Source organism: Falco biarmicus, chromosome 8, assembly GCF_023638135.1.
Source record: "Falco biarmicus isolate bFalBia1 chromosome 8, bFalBia1.pri, whole genome shotgun sequence".
Taxonomy (NCBI): Eukaryota; Metazoa; Chordata; class Aves; order Falconiformes; family Falconidae; genus Falco; species Falco biarmicus.
Window position 1 is genome coordinate 54,971,664 of NC_079295.1, and position 15,725 is coordinate 54,987,388.

Sequence of the window (15,725 nt, forward strand, 5' to 3'; positions counted from 1 at the left end):
TTTGTTCGCAAACCAGATCCACATCTTGCGATGGCAGTTGGAGCGGTTGCTGTACGCGGGGAGGCCTGAAATACCGCTGTTTAACGAGGGGAGGGGGGCGGCCAAGCGGTTGAGCTCCCTGCAGCCTTCCCTGGGAAACAGCTCGGAGGGGCTTTTTCCCGGTTGCAGGGGAAGGGATGAAGTGCCCGAGGAAGGTGGAGGCAGCCTCGGCAGCCCGGCTCGGGAGAGGGGCCTACGGCGGGACTTTGCCGGGTTATCTGCCCTATGCAGCGCCCGGTGGTCTTTCTAACCTTGGTTGCCTCCGTTTTATTACAAGCTAATCGGGATAAGTTGGATCAACACTACAATAACGGAGTGATCCCGATCTCACACACCCCCGGCAAATCCAAACCCGCGGCCGCAGGTTCGCCTGCCTTGGTACCATCCACCTCCCTCGGGACGGGAGAAACGGGCTCCGGTGGTGCTCCCTTCCTCCACCCTGGGCCCAAACGCCCTCCCCAGCCCAGGGGAGCTCGCAGGGCAGCGGCCGCCCGGCGGTGCCCCTCTGCCCGCTGAAGCCGGCGGGGAAAGGGCCCGCAGAGCATCCCCGACGGCGGCCCCGCGGCCGGGAGAGCTGCCGCCCCGCGAACCGCTGTGAAGCGAGGACTGACGGGTTTCCTCCAGACCCCCAGTCACACGGCGGCTCCCGATCGATGTGGGCCCGGCTGCAGAGGGTGGAAGTGATTAATTGAACGATAAGCCGAAGCTATCATTTGGAATGTCATTAATGCGTCGGGGAGACATTCATTGGAGACAGACAGCGTTATCTCCGCTTTATCTTCAACAATGCATCACTTTTAATACTGCGGTTTAGAAACAAATGGGGGCTTTAGCCCTAGCCCTTCTCTTCGTGTTTATATTTTTGGAAGGATCACAACTAGTGGGAGTCCCGGGCTCGGCCCCCTGATAAATGAACATTAGCACTTTTTAGAACTACTGTATCAACAAAAAGAGCTGCAGGGCCGCAATAATTGGTGAAAAAGCAAACACTCCGCAAAGAGAGGCCAGGTCTGCTCTGTGTCCGGCTGATTGATGAGTAAGTTACTGACATACAGCAGCTCACGGACTTTCCGGGTCGGGGCTCAGCACCCATTTCCCAACCACCCCCCACCCCTCTCGGCCTTCTCCCTTGCCCGATGCTCTCCAGCAGCCCGCTGAAGCCAGGCTCCGACTGCAAACGGCGTCTCTGCCGAGGGCAGGCGAGCAGAGGGGACAAAGGCGATCGGTTCACCCTGCTCCGGACCCGGCTTGCAGGGCTGGAGGGGAGGCACCCCCCGCACTCCAAGCTCTCCTACACCGCTTTTACCCTCTGTGTGGTCGCTCTTGATTGCAGGCTAGTGGGTGCGACATTAGAATCGCGTTTAAATATCACCCAAAAAGGAGTAAAGGGAGACAGGACCCCGGAGGAGCGCCCCAAAACACCCTCTCCAGCCCACCCATCTTACACCCAGGCCCCGTGGGTGTACGTGGGGGAGACGGGGTGAGCAAAGCCGGTGCTGCCTTCCTGGCCGTGAGGGGAAGGCAGGGGGTGCCCCGACCCCTCCCGCCAGCTGCAGGTCGCTCTCGCTGCCCCTTCGGAACCGAGCCGGGCCCCCGCACCCAGAAAAGCCCCTGGCGGGCGAGAGTTGTCTCCCACACCCGCTCGTTGCTTCTCCTCGGGATTGCTAAATGCGGTTCGTTTGGGTTTAGTTTTCTTCTTTTTTTGGGGTATATTTGGAGGTGGGTGGGGTTTTTTTTAACTTTTCTTGCTGAAAACAAACAAACAAACAAACAAAACCCCGAAACACCCAAGCTCGCAATTAGCTCCGGCGAGCACATCCTCTCTTCCTCCAGAGCTTTCGACACCTCGGACTGTTTAGTGAGAGAGAGAGAGATGGAGCCTTTTAAAAAAGTTTTCCTCTTAATCCCAGTCGGTTAAAATGCCCAGGGCCCCCTCCCGCCCTAATTCCCGGCTATCTCCCGAGGACTCTGTTTATACCTCACCAGTAAACGCCGGGGTTTGAAACCTTGTCACTAATTGAGTGCTAACACTTCAGGTGCTATAGATTTGTTAAGAGCCAGTAGTCCAGAAATAGCCTATTAGGATTTCCTTGCGAGAACTTGCGCCAATCTCCCGGTTCCCATCGTGGGCGGCGGGAGCCGCTGGAATCTCGGGATCTCTGAGGGTCCCCGAGGGCTCCCCAAGGGCTTTTGGCCAGTTGCTATTTTGCAAACGATTGGAAAAGGATGCTACCAAACGGCCAGCCTTGGTCGAATAAATTCTTCCGGCGTGATAGCTGGTCTGCGGTGCGCGTCTGCCGTGGCGGGGTCCCCCCGGGGGTCCCGGAGGGGGCCTGGGGGCTGCGGCGGGCGGTTGGGGCTGGGGCAGGGTTTGCTTTCACCCCTCTGGATTTTTGCAGAGGAAAAAGGCTTTGGAGCTGTCCAGGCGCTCCACTCTGCTGCAGCTAAAGCCTTCTCCTTTTCTTGCTCCCTTTTTTTTTATTCCTCCTCCCCGCCTCTTTTTCTTTCTTCCCTCCCCCCCCCCCCTTTTCTTTTCCATCTTTTTATTTTTCCCCCCAGTGCTCCCGAGCAGCCCGCCTTTCCCACCCACCCCGCTCTGCCTCCGGCGCCGGGGCTGCCGGCGGGGACAGCACCCCCGCTCCGCGGCCCTGGCCGCCCTTCCCCGGCCATTGCGCAAGAAAAAGAGCGGTTTGACCTTGGCGAGGGGCCTCGCCTCTGCCCCGTGGTCGCGGCTGCTGCGCCCTGGGCCGGGGGGGCTCCTCCGGGACGGCCCCGCTCTTCGGCGGCGGGGCAGGTGCTGGGCGGCCTCTCCGGTGCCATCCCCGCTGCTCGGCCTCCGGGACTTCTGCCCGCCGCAGGGGGGTCCCGGCTCGTCCCTGCCGGGCCCTTCGGGGACCACCGAGCCCTTGCCCCCCGACAGAGCGGCTGGCGGCGCCGCCGCAGCCGGGCAGGCTGGTGCCAGGGCACAGCACTCGAATGCAGCAGCTCGAAAGCGCCGAAGTGTCTTCCCTTTATTTCAGGACAATTTATGCAAAGCCCGGAATAAGACTGTCCCGTGTTGTTTCGGTTTTGGTACACCCCCCACATCCCCCCTTTTCGGGCAGCACGGGGGGCCGCCCGGGGCATAGCTCGGTCGCCGCTTTCCGCCTCCGCCGGTGACCGGGACGGGGTGACCTGGGCATGGGGGCTTGGATAGCAAATGCCACCGCGGATTTTCCCCTCCTGTCCTGGGCTCCGTGCCTGGAATCTGGCAATGAAGCTGGCTTTTGCACCTCGGGCGCTGGAAGTGGGGTTTCCCCTCTACCCCGCGACTGAAGCGAAAGTTGGAAGCTGGTCAGATAAATGAAAAGTTTTAATTTTACCCTGCCTGTCACTTTTTCTGCCGGTACCTGTGCTGTACTCGCCATCTGGGCTGTCGTCGCCCTTCCCAGCGCCCCTCTCCCAGCACCCGGGCGTTGCAGCACCCCCCGCTATTAACGCTGGCTCCAGCGCCCACCGCTTCTCCGCGCTCGAGTAAAAGCTTTTTAACGCGGCCAGTTAATTACAGAAGTGCTTGTTCGTTATGTTTCCAAGGGGAGCGCGCACAGGGCAGAAGCAATACGGTTGTTTTAGGGACGGGAAAATTAAACGACCGAAGAGAGTTTCACGTTTAGTAAGTGCAACAACGGTTTGACACGCAGGTCCAGTCGCCAGGACGCACCGGTGTGGAGCGATGGTCAAGACAACTGTTTAAAAACCGAAATACCTTCCAGGCACTGTGAGGCGTGGAGTGTTTCGAAGGTCTGCCCTGCCTTCTCCCTCGGAGCTTTGGCACCATTTACCTTCCACGGGGGAAGGTGCCGCCGGCTCCGGCGGGGATGGGAGCGGGCTCGGGGAGGGGGCTGGAGCCGCTGCGGGGTTTCGGGGGGTTGCAGCTTGTCTGTCCGCACGGTGCTTTCCAAAGGAGGTAAAGGTGTGGCTTCTCGGATACTTCCCGCTGGCCGTGCAAATGCGATCCGTCTTGCGATGCCACCGTGCACGTTATGCGCTGCCCGGGGGTCCCGCCGGGCCGGGGGGATCCTGCTCCCCCCCCGGAGCCGGCTCTGCCCTCGGCCGCGCAGCGCGGGGCAGGGGGGCGCAGCCTGCAGGCGCACGTCGGGGCGGGGGTGGCGATGGGGGTGGTGGACCATATTTAACAAGAGACGGTGTCTGGGCTTGATGTGTCTCAAAAATGATTCCCCCTGTCCCCGCGGAGATGCGGGACCGACAGCATTCCCAGCCACCGCCCTGCCCGGGGGTGCCGGCTCTCAGCGCCCCCGGGCTGCGGCAGGTCTGGCCCCGGGGGTCCCGGCAGCGGGACTCAGCTCGGACGCTCGGGGAAAGCCCCTTCCTGACGGCACCGGCTCCGCCGAGACGGGCAGGAGGATGAACCGGGGCGAGTAGAGTTACAGAGCCCTGACCCCCACCTCTGCTCCGGCGAGGGCCCAGCCTGTGACCCACCGCCGGAGAGGCATGAAATCGGCTGCCCCCAGGGCAAGCCGCGGGTCGGGGGTCCCCTGTCCCACCCAGCTGCCCCCTCCGCTCCCGCGGGGCCTCCGCGGGGTGGGTGGCTCTGCCCTTCCTCGCCCCCCTGCAGAAGGAAGGTGCCTTCCCGGGGCGGCCCCGCTTCTTCTCCCGCACTTGCCGCGATGCAGCTGGGCTGCCTGGGGCGGGGGGGTACGGGCCAGCCGGCCCGGGTCTTACCCCCGTCCTGCAAAATGCCCCCCCCGCCCCCAGGGTGGCTGCCGCTCCTAGCGGGAGCGCCGGGCGTCTTCCGGTATTTATTATTAACAAATATTTAAAAAAACCCACAGCAATCCCCCCCCCCCAAAAAAAACCCCACCCAAAACCAAACACCAAACAAACCAGCAACCAAAAAAAGCCCCCAACTCAACAAAACCCAACAAACAAGAAAAGAAAAGAAAAGAAAAAAAAGAGAAAAAAAAAAAAAGGAATACCCTCCCCTAGCCGGGGATGCTCAGACCCGCTTCCAGTTCTGCCCCGAGACTCGCGGGTTTGGCGGAGCCGGATCGGAGGCGCCAGGAGCGGGGGCTGGGGGGCTGCCCGCTCCCCCGGGGCTCCCCACCGCTCCATCCCCGCAGCAGGACCAGGCTGTTCAGCCGTTCGTTTTCTCGAAGCGGGGAAATGATCCGTCCGTGTTTGTGGCGGTCTGATGGGGAACGAGTTGGTTTCTCCGAAGGGTCCCGTTCCTGCATCCTCTCCCTAAAACTAAAACCCCGCGTGCTCCCGCGGTTTGTTTTGCAGAGAGAAAAAACGGTTGGGAAGAAATCGGTGCGAAATTAAAATATATGTGTGAGAGAGAAACTGGTGAATACACGCGCGAGAAAGAGTTTGCATCACCCTGATGAATATACAATTCACTGAACATACAATGTGATGTATTTCAAGTGTATGTCAAGAAAAAAAGGGGTGGAAAGAAACGAAAATCTTCTAAAAGTTCTAGATTTTTACTCTTCCCCCCCGCCCCCTGGGTAAAATTTCCAAGTTTTTTATATCTGCATAAGTCTCTCTAATTTTCAAAGGAAGGTCATATAAATAAAACCAGATCTGCTTTTTTTCTCCCCCAGTTTCTGCGTTAATTAATCAGCCCGTTTTTCAGCGGTAGAGGGAAAAGTATCATTTAAACGGCAGCCTTTTTTTTTTTTTTTTTTGGAACTCCAGTTATACTGTGAAAAGAAGAAAGGGAGGAAAGGAGGGAGAGTTCCCCTCGGTGCCTGCCTTCCTCCCTGCCAGGTCTGCGCGCTTTGCCGTCCCCTTCCAAGCCCAGGCGCCTTTTCTACTTGTCAATTAAAGAACAAAAAAATCCAAGTGAAACGCACGAAACGTTAAACGCCCTTTTATTTTGCGGATAGGATTTATTTCTTATAGGAATCGGAGGGATTTTCGCTCGGCTCTTGGCGTTTTCTTACCGTTTTGCGCGCTTTGCTCCCGGGCGGTCCTCGGGGGTTACTTTTGGGTTTCGATTGCACCGTACCGTGCGTGCCGGCAGGCTAAAATTAGTGAGAGGAGCCGGCGGGGGCCGGGGCCGCGGCGCTTTGGGGAAGGGGGGATCCGTGGGGAGGGATGAATCCCGAGGAGCTGCCCCGGGGGAAGGGGCTGGCCGTATCCTGGCGTCCTGCAGCCCGTCGGGATGCTCGGGCTGAGGGGCACCGGCGGCTGCAGGGGATGCGGGGAGAGAAGGGGAGACCGGGAACCGGTTACCCCTGCAGCTGGAAAACCCAGCCCTGGGTCTCACCCTTCGGTGTCTCCTGGTCTTGGTTATATCCCTAAGCCTGGGGCTTGGGGCAGACAGGGGTGTCTGGGGCCAGGCGGGCAGCGGGCTTCCTTCAGTGCTGATTTTGTAAACTGGGACAGGGTTCCCAGCCCCTGGGAGTGTTATTGCTGCGCTCAGTCTCCTTGCAGCCTCAGGGCTGTGTGTTTCCACAGCTCTGCAGCTCCAGGGTTACATGTCCCCGGGGCTGCACGTCCCTGGGGCAGCACCTGCTGCAGCTGGAGGGATGAGGGAGCACTGGGGGGGTGCTGAAGAAACATCTCTAAGGCCCATCTTCCAGGCCCTGTCTCTCCAGCTCTCTGAGGCAGTGATTTGGGAAAAGATCCCTGGGGAGGCAGTGCAGCCTTTCGGGGCACCTTCACATTGCATGTCAGAGCCGGAATCAGAAAAGATCCCTTCCTCCCATTTCTCTTGTTTTTTGACCCTGGCTCATCGCCATTTTAATATACAGCCCTGATCAGAGCTCAAGAGGATATTTCCTCCTCCAGTGTTTCTCTGGGCAAAGAGGCACCAACAGATTTTTTCCATAATGATGAAAACATCTGGCCGTCTCCGAGCTGTCAGGCTCTGCATTGCTTCTTCCCAGATGCCTTTTCCACTCCAACCCTCCGGCCGCCCCAGCGCAGCCCTTCCGTGCCCAGGGCGCTCTCCTGGGACACGCATTCCCCACCTCCAGCTCCAGCTGGGGAATACTCCATGTCCACACAGGAGGACTGAAACCTCTGGGATCCTCACTGTGGCTCCTTGGGTTTGGAAATGGATTTTAAACCTCTGGGATCCCCACTGTGGCTCCTCGGGTTTGGAAATGGATTTTAGGCACAGCCAGCCTGTGGAGGTGGAAATCTCTATCCTGAAGTATTTTCTGAGGTTTTTCCCTTTGCTGTGTCCAGCGCAAGTTGTTTCACCCACTACCTCCTGTGTAGTTCAGGATGAGGTGCCCCATGGCTTCCAGCCCTCCTGTTTGGCAGAGTCCATCCTGAAAAGAAGGGGTAGAAGTCCTAGCTCTGATCTTCACTGCTCCTGCTGTCAAAACACGCTTTGGTAAAAACGTGCTCTCAGTTTTGTCTGTATTTGAGCCACATTATGCGTCCACTTTGAAGAAGAGGAAAAAGACGGTAAAACCCTTAAAAAGGAATAAAGAAACATGTAAGCCCTGATTCAGTAAGGTCCCAAAGTGCTGGTCAAATTTTAAATATCTGAGTTACCAGGATCACTCATGTGCTTGAAGTATCATAACAGAACTGAGACCCAGACTAGGAACTCTATTACATACTGTAATTTAAAAGGAAAAAAGTCACAAAACTGAACCACTCCTGGAAAGTGAACAAAGGTACATCCAACTGGAATGACTGAAAAAATAAATCTTTCTTAGGTCACAAGAAAACACTCTGAAAGATGCATTTGGCTGCCAGCAGTCAGAGCAGCCTGAGTCTAGGGTGACTCTTAGAATTTCAGAATTTAAAAAGAAAAGGGGGATGTCCTCTGTTTAAAAAATATGGCTTTACTTAGCTCCAAAGATGAATAAACAAAGCAAAGGCAAAACCCGAAATGCCTCTAGAGAAAAAAAATGTGTTTAACCACAATTCTAAACTATCCTTTTCCTTCTCCCTCCCTGCTTTTTAAAAAATGGACAAATAGCAGCCAAGCTCAAAACCATTGTGTCATATTCCAGCCTCTCTAGCTTTGCTCTCGTTGATGGCAAAGTTCATAAAGTAACACTAATATTTACAAAATATGAACCTGATCCAGTAGTTCACATTCAGGCAGTGCCCTGCACTGTAGGTGATGGAAGCTGTGGCAAAACGAAATGGAAAATGACTATGGATCTCCTGTCTTGGGAAATTAAATTTCATCAGGGATGTGAAACCTCCGGATCCTTGGCTGTGTAGTGCTGAGATTTTAGGTGTTGGGCAGGAGGAGGCAACGGTCTCATCACTGCTGGTGTAACGCTGTGGTGGAGATCTAATGGAAATAGAGCAGATCCATTTGCTTAGTTGACTCTCTCTGGACTTGTTAGCATTAGCTGGATTAAAGTTCCAGTAGGATAAAATGTCCTGCAGTACAGATTTCTACTCTACGTTTTGATGTGTGTAAATGATGTTGGCTCTGTGTACCTTTTTATGACAAGCTCCAGCAGCCCTGGACTAAATCTGCATTTTGAAAAAAGCTGTTGTATGACTGAAGTCACTTTGAGCTACTTTTTATATGTATCACACGTGAGCAAAAATGAGGCAAAGGAGATGCTGTGTGAGCTGCAGTCAGGCACTTGGCACTCAGGATGTGACTCTGTTGTATACATTTTCCATCAGGCTTTTGGTTTTATTTCAGCTTTGCTTTTTTCCTAAACCCTCTGCCTCACAAAGAGCACAGGATGCATGGTGCTTGTGCAACAAGCAGCCGTTCTATTAGTTTTTATCTGTCCTGTTGAGCTCCAGGCCTTGCTCCACAGCAAACTGCTAAACCACAGAGACGGAGCTTTTCAGTTCCTCTTTCATTTCAGGCGTGTCCACGTGCTTTGATGGTACGAGTGGTTCTACCTTTGCCTGTCCTGTATGTAGGGATGAAATAATCCAGGAGCTTTACCCCTACTGCAGAAAGAATTTAAGGGGCAGAGTTTGAGGCTAAAAGCATCCGTTGATTTGGGGTACCCCATGTGAGATAGTTGCAGTGTGAGTTAAAAGTATTTTTGATGGTAAAAGATGCTATAATATTCCACGTATGTAGAAAGCACGGAGAATCTGCTATTTAGCAGGCTGTACAACTTGGCTATGTTTAGGGTGATTCTCACATACATGACAAAAATGCCTGTTCTTGGTGCAAAAGCACAAGGTTAAATCTTTTCCTAAATGCAGAGATGTGCTACAGTTTCTCAAAGCAAAGATCACCAGGATTTCTGTGATGCATCATTTTACAGCCCTGTTCCTTTCCCCTCAGGTTTTCCAGAAAGTTGGCAGGTACTATTTTGGCCCAACTGCTAAAAAGTGCTCAGCAGGTAGAAATAATGGAAATATGGAGCAAGCCTCCCTCAGGCGGGAGAGCCTGCTCTGTCTAGAAGCAGTCACTGGGTTGTTGGGCTGCTGCCCCTCACTCTGGGGCCGAATCCCACCTTGTGGGACCTGCAGCCCTGCTGGGGGCTTGCAGGGTCTGGGGGAAGGGGGCACCCAGGCTGTGGGTGTGGATGGTGAGCAGAAGGCTCCGGCTGCTGCCCCAGGGGCTGGGTGTCCTCAGGGGCACTGAAGAACGGCCCTAGAGAATAATCTGGGGCATGAATTCAGAAAAAAACCAAAGTGGAGCAAAATGTCTTGCAGCCCTCAACAGCCATGTGACTCCCATGTATTTGTCTAACTGAGGACAGATTTTATCTGTGGCCATCGAGCCAGATAAAATGATGAAATACTGTCTCCAGCTGATGAGTGTGGACAGCTTTTGTGCATGAAGAAGCAACGAGCAAAAAAAGGGGCTTTCTTTAGGTAAAGTGCCCTGAACTGATCCTTTACAAACTGTCCTCCCACTCAGGCAGACCCTTTTTTTTGGGGTGAGAAAATCTACTGCAGACAGGTGCTGCCAGCATGTGCATCTGCCCAGTTTGCAGATACTAGGACCTTTCTAAAGCTAGAAAAAAGTGAAGCTCCTCACTTGCTTTTTTTTTTTTTACTTTCTGTTTTGTAAAAGTTAAATCCATCTAATTACAATTGTTTAAGTGAATAGTCCATTTGTACAAACTTTTAGCATCCTGCCTACTGCTTTTTACAGGGAATACTATCTTGGTCTGCTTTGTATCAGCTCTATCTGGTTTTGGACACTCCATCCTTGGAGTGAGTTTACTTCTATCGGTCATGGTGGTACATTTTTCTGACGGGAATGTCTATCCTTAGGAACAGAAGCTGTTACCTCATCAGAAAGGTGGGCCTAGCTTTTGATCACTTTATTAAGTCAGACTTGATGGGACTGCTGTAGCAATTGCATGACCGATACACCAACGCATCCTGTCAAACCCATCCCTTTCTCCTTCCTGCCATCAGAGTCTTGAGATAAGCAACAGTGAGATGTCTGGCTGGTTGATGGAACCAGCAGTTTCTGGTCTAATCCATGCTGGGCTACAGCACAAGTGTCTACCAAGGATCACAGAGCAATATGCTTTATACAATACGTGCTGGTGGGTAAATTTAGAGTTGACAACTCCCTTCCACAATTGGAGGACTCAAGGACAGTCCTATCAGGTGGCAACTGGCTGGGGGAGTATTTATAATCCATTTGCTGACTGGAATTAATATGAATCTGTCATCCCTTGTGCCGCTTCGGAAACCGCGTAACCAAGGGCTGATGATGCCAATAGCTGTTGGTGATCTTTTTTGGAAATAGCTGAACATGTTGTTCCGCACTGATTGCAGAAAAGAAAGTTGTCACCAAGATAAAGCACTGTCTGGATCCTCTTTTCTCTGAGCTCTGCAGACTTGGGGAAACGGGACATTTGACACAGGCGGTAGATTGTAGCCTGGGTGTGCCCAAAGCACAGCTGGCAGGTCCGAGGAGCTGACAGTTGTTTGCAGAGCAAACTCAGAGCTTCTTTCCTTTTTTAATGCATCTTGTGCTCCTGCCTGATTTTAGCAGGTAATGTGCTCTGTTACCTGTGTCCACGTACACGGAACTGGGACTTACCCTGTTTAAATCAGGTGAAATACAGCCTGGGCAGGTTCTCTGAGGAAGGGAGGTTCTCATTACTTTCTCTTATTTGGCTTCTCCAACACTGCTTTGGATTTAGTGGATCCAAAGGGTGAACAGTGATGTCAGAACAAAGCTAATTAGAGAGGTAGTCTGAGCAGAAGGGCAAAATGTTACTGCTGGGTAAGGTCCCCAGAGAGATGGGGGCTGTTTGGGGCCAGGATGTCAGAGGAAGGGTTGGTGAACTGGTTTCTATGGCAGGCACCAGTGCTTGGAGCATATTCCCTGTGGCCAGGTTTAGGGGGGTCAGGAGAGTAGGTGCTGCTTTTTGTTTTCTTTTTGAGCATGTATACAACAGTAGTCTAGGAAATGATAGGACTGTGAAGGTCCTGAGAGGAGTAACCTCTACCTGTGCCTGCCCTGCTCCTTTGTCAAAGCACTTTGAGGAGCTGACCTTGGCTCTGCTCTGGTAAGCCCCTCATGCTCATGTGCCTGTATGTCCAAGTCTAGGACGCATCTAGATATGAGTGTGCCTGCTTATTTGAAAGCAAGGCCTGCAGCAGATCTTGCTCTGAACAGCTAGCAACCCCAGGCTGGCTGCTTGCCGTGTGACTTTGCTGCTTCTACCTCTCCTGGAGAAGTGATGCAGTTCATGTGACACCAGGGACACCCACAAACACGCACTGGCCTACATCTCCTGGGTATTCGTCCAGGATTCCCTTCCAGCTTGTTGGCTGGATAAGCTAATTGTATTAGTTGTCTTCTCCCAGATTGAACCAAGATAGCACAACTAGCTAACCTTTCCATAAACTCCAGGTCCATCCCCTCTGTGCTGCTCTCCTCTATTTCCTTGCTTTTCAGCTTGAACTATCGTATTTGGTCTGTCTTCCTCTATCTGTTTCATATGAACGCCTTGCTGTAGTTCCTTTCCTCTGCCATTTGGCTTTTGTATATGTCAAAAATAGCTGTGAGTTCTGCCAGCAGGAGTCCCCTATAAGCAGCATGCATCCACAGCGGGGAGGTCTGTAGGCTGTGAGCAGCCAAGCACCCATGTGCTCCTGCTCAACAGGCACAGCTGGGCTAGAGCTATTGCTTGCTTGGGAGAAACGAAAACCCAGTATCAAGTTTTCCTGGCAAGTGACATCCCTTGGCTTTGCAGTTGGGTAACCCTGTGTTAAAGTTTGTGACCCAGCACCCCCAGCACCCTGTTGTCCTCATTTCAGCCTCTGCAGATGGTAAGGAAGGCTGCCTCAGGCAGTGCTGCGGAGCAAGTCCCAGCCCAAGGCACCTACGGTGGGTGCTGAGGAATCCCTGATGCGATGTGATGTGACAATCCAAGGAAAAGCAACGGCCAGGTAAAGCTACAGGGTATGCAGTTAGATTACAGCCTGTCTGGCAGGGGGCCAAAACAAGCTGCTATTAATTTCAGAGCAGACAATAGCCTTTATTTACTGTTTGGCAGATGGCAGTCATGTCTGCAACTGCAGGCAGCAGGAAGCATTTGAGAAGTGGTCAAAAAGCCAGTTCAGTGCCCTACTGGGTCTAGAAGCTGTGCACATATACATCACAGGGATGTAGGTGTACAGGAATTAAGGTGGGTCTTGTGTGAATGGAGATATTTAAAACTTTAGTGACTTTACCAGAAGGAAAAGTGGAAATCAGGGAGGAAGGTTCACCATGAAGAGATACAACCCTTTGAAGGTGAGTCAGCCAGGAGACTGTATACTTGCTCCACTTTGCCAATGACATTAGCTCGTTAGAGTAGATCGAGTGGCTGTCCCGTATTTGAGAGCCATGTGCTTCCGATGCTGTTGTTATCTCAATAGAGCTACTGCATTCTCATAGCATAACGCCCCGCCTCTGGGAAACACCTATCTGCTGGGTGCAGCTTGCTCAGTTGGCTGCTAAAAAATCCAAAGCTCTGACAGACCTTCCACAAACAGGAGGATACGCAAGGGGGAGGTGTCAGCTCTACCAAGAGCCATTGCAAAAAGTCCTGTGGGGTTACTGAAAATGACACAAAATTTTCTCTTCTGTCATTACAAGGAAAGCTCAGCTTGTATTTTAAACCCCAGAATGGTTTCCAGAATATCTAGTTCTGCTCCATGGTCTTCTGCAGGCTTGGCCCATGCTCTGTACAGCCAACCCATCAAGGGGTCGGATTTAGGTGATAGGGTTGGTTCCGCGTGGTGCAGCTCCGGAGCGGTGCTCCCAGTGCCTCTCCGGAGCTCCGAGCCTTCCCAACTGTACCAGTTAGGCGGCTGCCTCGCCGTGGGATACAAATCTGACTCTGCTTCACCTGCAAAATGAGGATACGACCCTGACCATCTCCTTGTTGTGGATGGGAAGGTCCTTGAAGCATCATCTGTCTTGTAGTGTGTGTTTGTGAGCACTTGCACACCAGCACAGTCTGGATTGGACTGTGACCTGTTGTAACAGTTTTTGTTAACACCCCCCACCCAAATACCAAAGCAAATACTTTGCAACATTATTTTCAGGTTTTTGGCAGACATTTATTTTTTATTTTAGGCTGCCTTCTAGGGTGGTCATTTCCTGACGGGAAAGGTGAAGCGTAGTTAAAAACTTCAGTGAAAATTGTGGGTTGCTTTCTGGGCTGTTGGAAAAGAAGCAACATGATTTGATGATTTTAAAATCCTTTTTTAAATTCCTTGGACTAATTCCTTGGTCCTCCTACTTTAGTAGATCTAATAAATGGAAATAAAAGCTGGGACTGGTATAGCTGAAAGGTATTTTAAGAAGTAATGACTTTCTCCTGGGTTTTGATGTTTATTTTTGCATTTCTTCCTGTTCCCAAAGGCAAAGAGATTGCCTCCATCTTTTCCTCTACTTAGACACTAACCTCTTGGAAATACTGTTTAGCCACATTTTATCCCCAAGCAATGAAAGTCAGGATATTTTTAACCCATTTATAACATATCCTAAGACTGTCCTCCTAAATTTTAGGCCCAGAAAGATGAGATCTTTAAGGAAGAACGTTTCTTCATTAGCAGTTTCCTGGAGACTTTCCTGAGAAATAACGTGAGGCTGCTGGCATTCCCCAGGGAGCCACCTCTGTTCTCTGCTTAATCCTCGGAGGAGCCTCAGCCTGCTGATGCTCTCCCAGCACTGGCTGTGCTGCTCCTTGCCTGCTCCTGTGCCCCAGATGGACGTGGCCAGGTTTCAAAGCTCCGTCACCAGTGTGCTGGGACATTTGGAAAAAAGATCAGAAACCTGGCCTGAAGTTTCCGAGCGGGGTCTTAGATTTCATTTCCTATTTTCTGCCTGTAGACCAGGCGGAACTGGGACCAGACAGTTACACAGGCAGTGTGGGTCACTAGATGAGACATTTTTATTTTTTTTTTCCCCCTGTCTGTGTTTCCAAGGCCCTGTGTATGCAGCGATGGCTAAGCATATGCACAGCACTCTAATGCTTAAAACTTTATAAAACCAACACAGGCTGATGCACAGGGAGAATCGTTCTTCCTTTAGGGGTAGCCTACGCTGTCTTCCTCCTCCTCCTGAAATCCACATCCTTTCCACATCTTTCCACAGCTTTCCACATCCTCCTGAAATGAGAGTTTTTGCCCCTGAGACCTCTTAGCTTCTTGCAGTTTCAATTTGTGGTGGTTTTGTTTTTGAAGAAAAGTTAATTGACCATAATTGTGCCTGATGTCTCTGAGGAGGACCTTACATCCTAAGGTTTCAAATGAAAGCTCCTAGAAGTTTTCAATGAAACTTCAGATGGGTTTGATGGGGTTAGGGCAAGTAAAGTAACTGTGGATGATATACAGATTGTACCTCTTAGCTTCAGACTGTGTGGAAAGGGATGTACATCTTTCTAGTTTGACATATTGCATGCACATAGAGAAAACTGTTTGTAACCCACAGCTTGCTTCACACCAGATCTTTTCAGTATCTGATTTTGACTTCAAGCCCACGTACGTTGCAGAAGAGAACTATATTCTGCATCCCTAAATCACATGAACTGCTGGAAGTTGGCACAGATTTGTCCCCAAACAGAAACCAGAGAAAAGGCTCCAATCCAGAAAATCTGTTGCCAGATGGTCATTTTAAGCAGAAGGAAAAGAAGAAAATGTTAAATACTGCTCTGCTTTGAAGAGCAGTTTCATAAATGCAGCTTAATGGACAGTAATGTTATTGGTTGTTCTTTTCAAAGTAGTGTCAAGAGGTGGATGTATATCATTTATCAATGTGTCTGTTCCCTTGAATGGAAAAGACATGTTTAGAGCCCCGGACTCTTAAATTTTTCTATATTGCATCTCCTTGTATTCTTCTTCTCTGCATAAACCACATTACCATGTTGTACCACTCACTATTGACCAGCCCAGGGGTCCTGCTATTTATCTTGGGGTTTTTTTCAGGTACTTATTTCCCCCTGTATTTTTCCTGGCATCACAGTTAAGCAGACAGGTCTATAATTGCCTGGTTCCTCCCATCTCCTGCTTTTGAAGAGAGATGCTACCTTTGCCCTTTGCCCGTCTGCTGGTATCTCACCTGTCCCTCACAAGTTCACTAATGGCTGAGATAACTGGCTTCCCAAATATCCAAAGATGAAATTCCTCGGGGACAGCTGATTAGGAAATATCGTTCTTATCTACATACTTTCCAGCTTGTTCTGTCCCTGCTCAAAATTAAGCTTCCGCTCTGTCTCTGCTATTAATTGTGGCCGCTGTTGATGCTTTTGCTGCAAAGA

General features: G+C 51.6%; 1 long non-coding RNA gene across 1 annotated transcript in view; it reads left to right on the forward strand.

Moving 5' to 3' along the window:
- The window catches only part of LOC130153518 (uncharacterized), a 258,449-nt gene that overhangs the window by 494 nt on the left and 242,230 nt on the right, over nucleotides 1-15,725 (forward strand). The window lies entirely within an intron of this gene.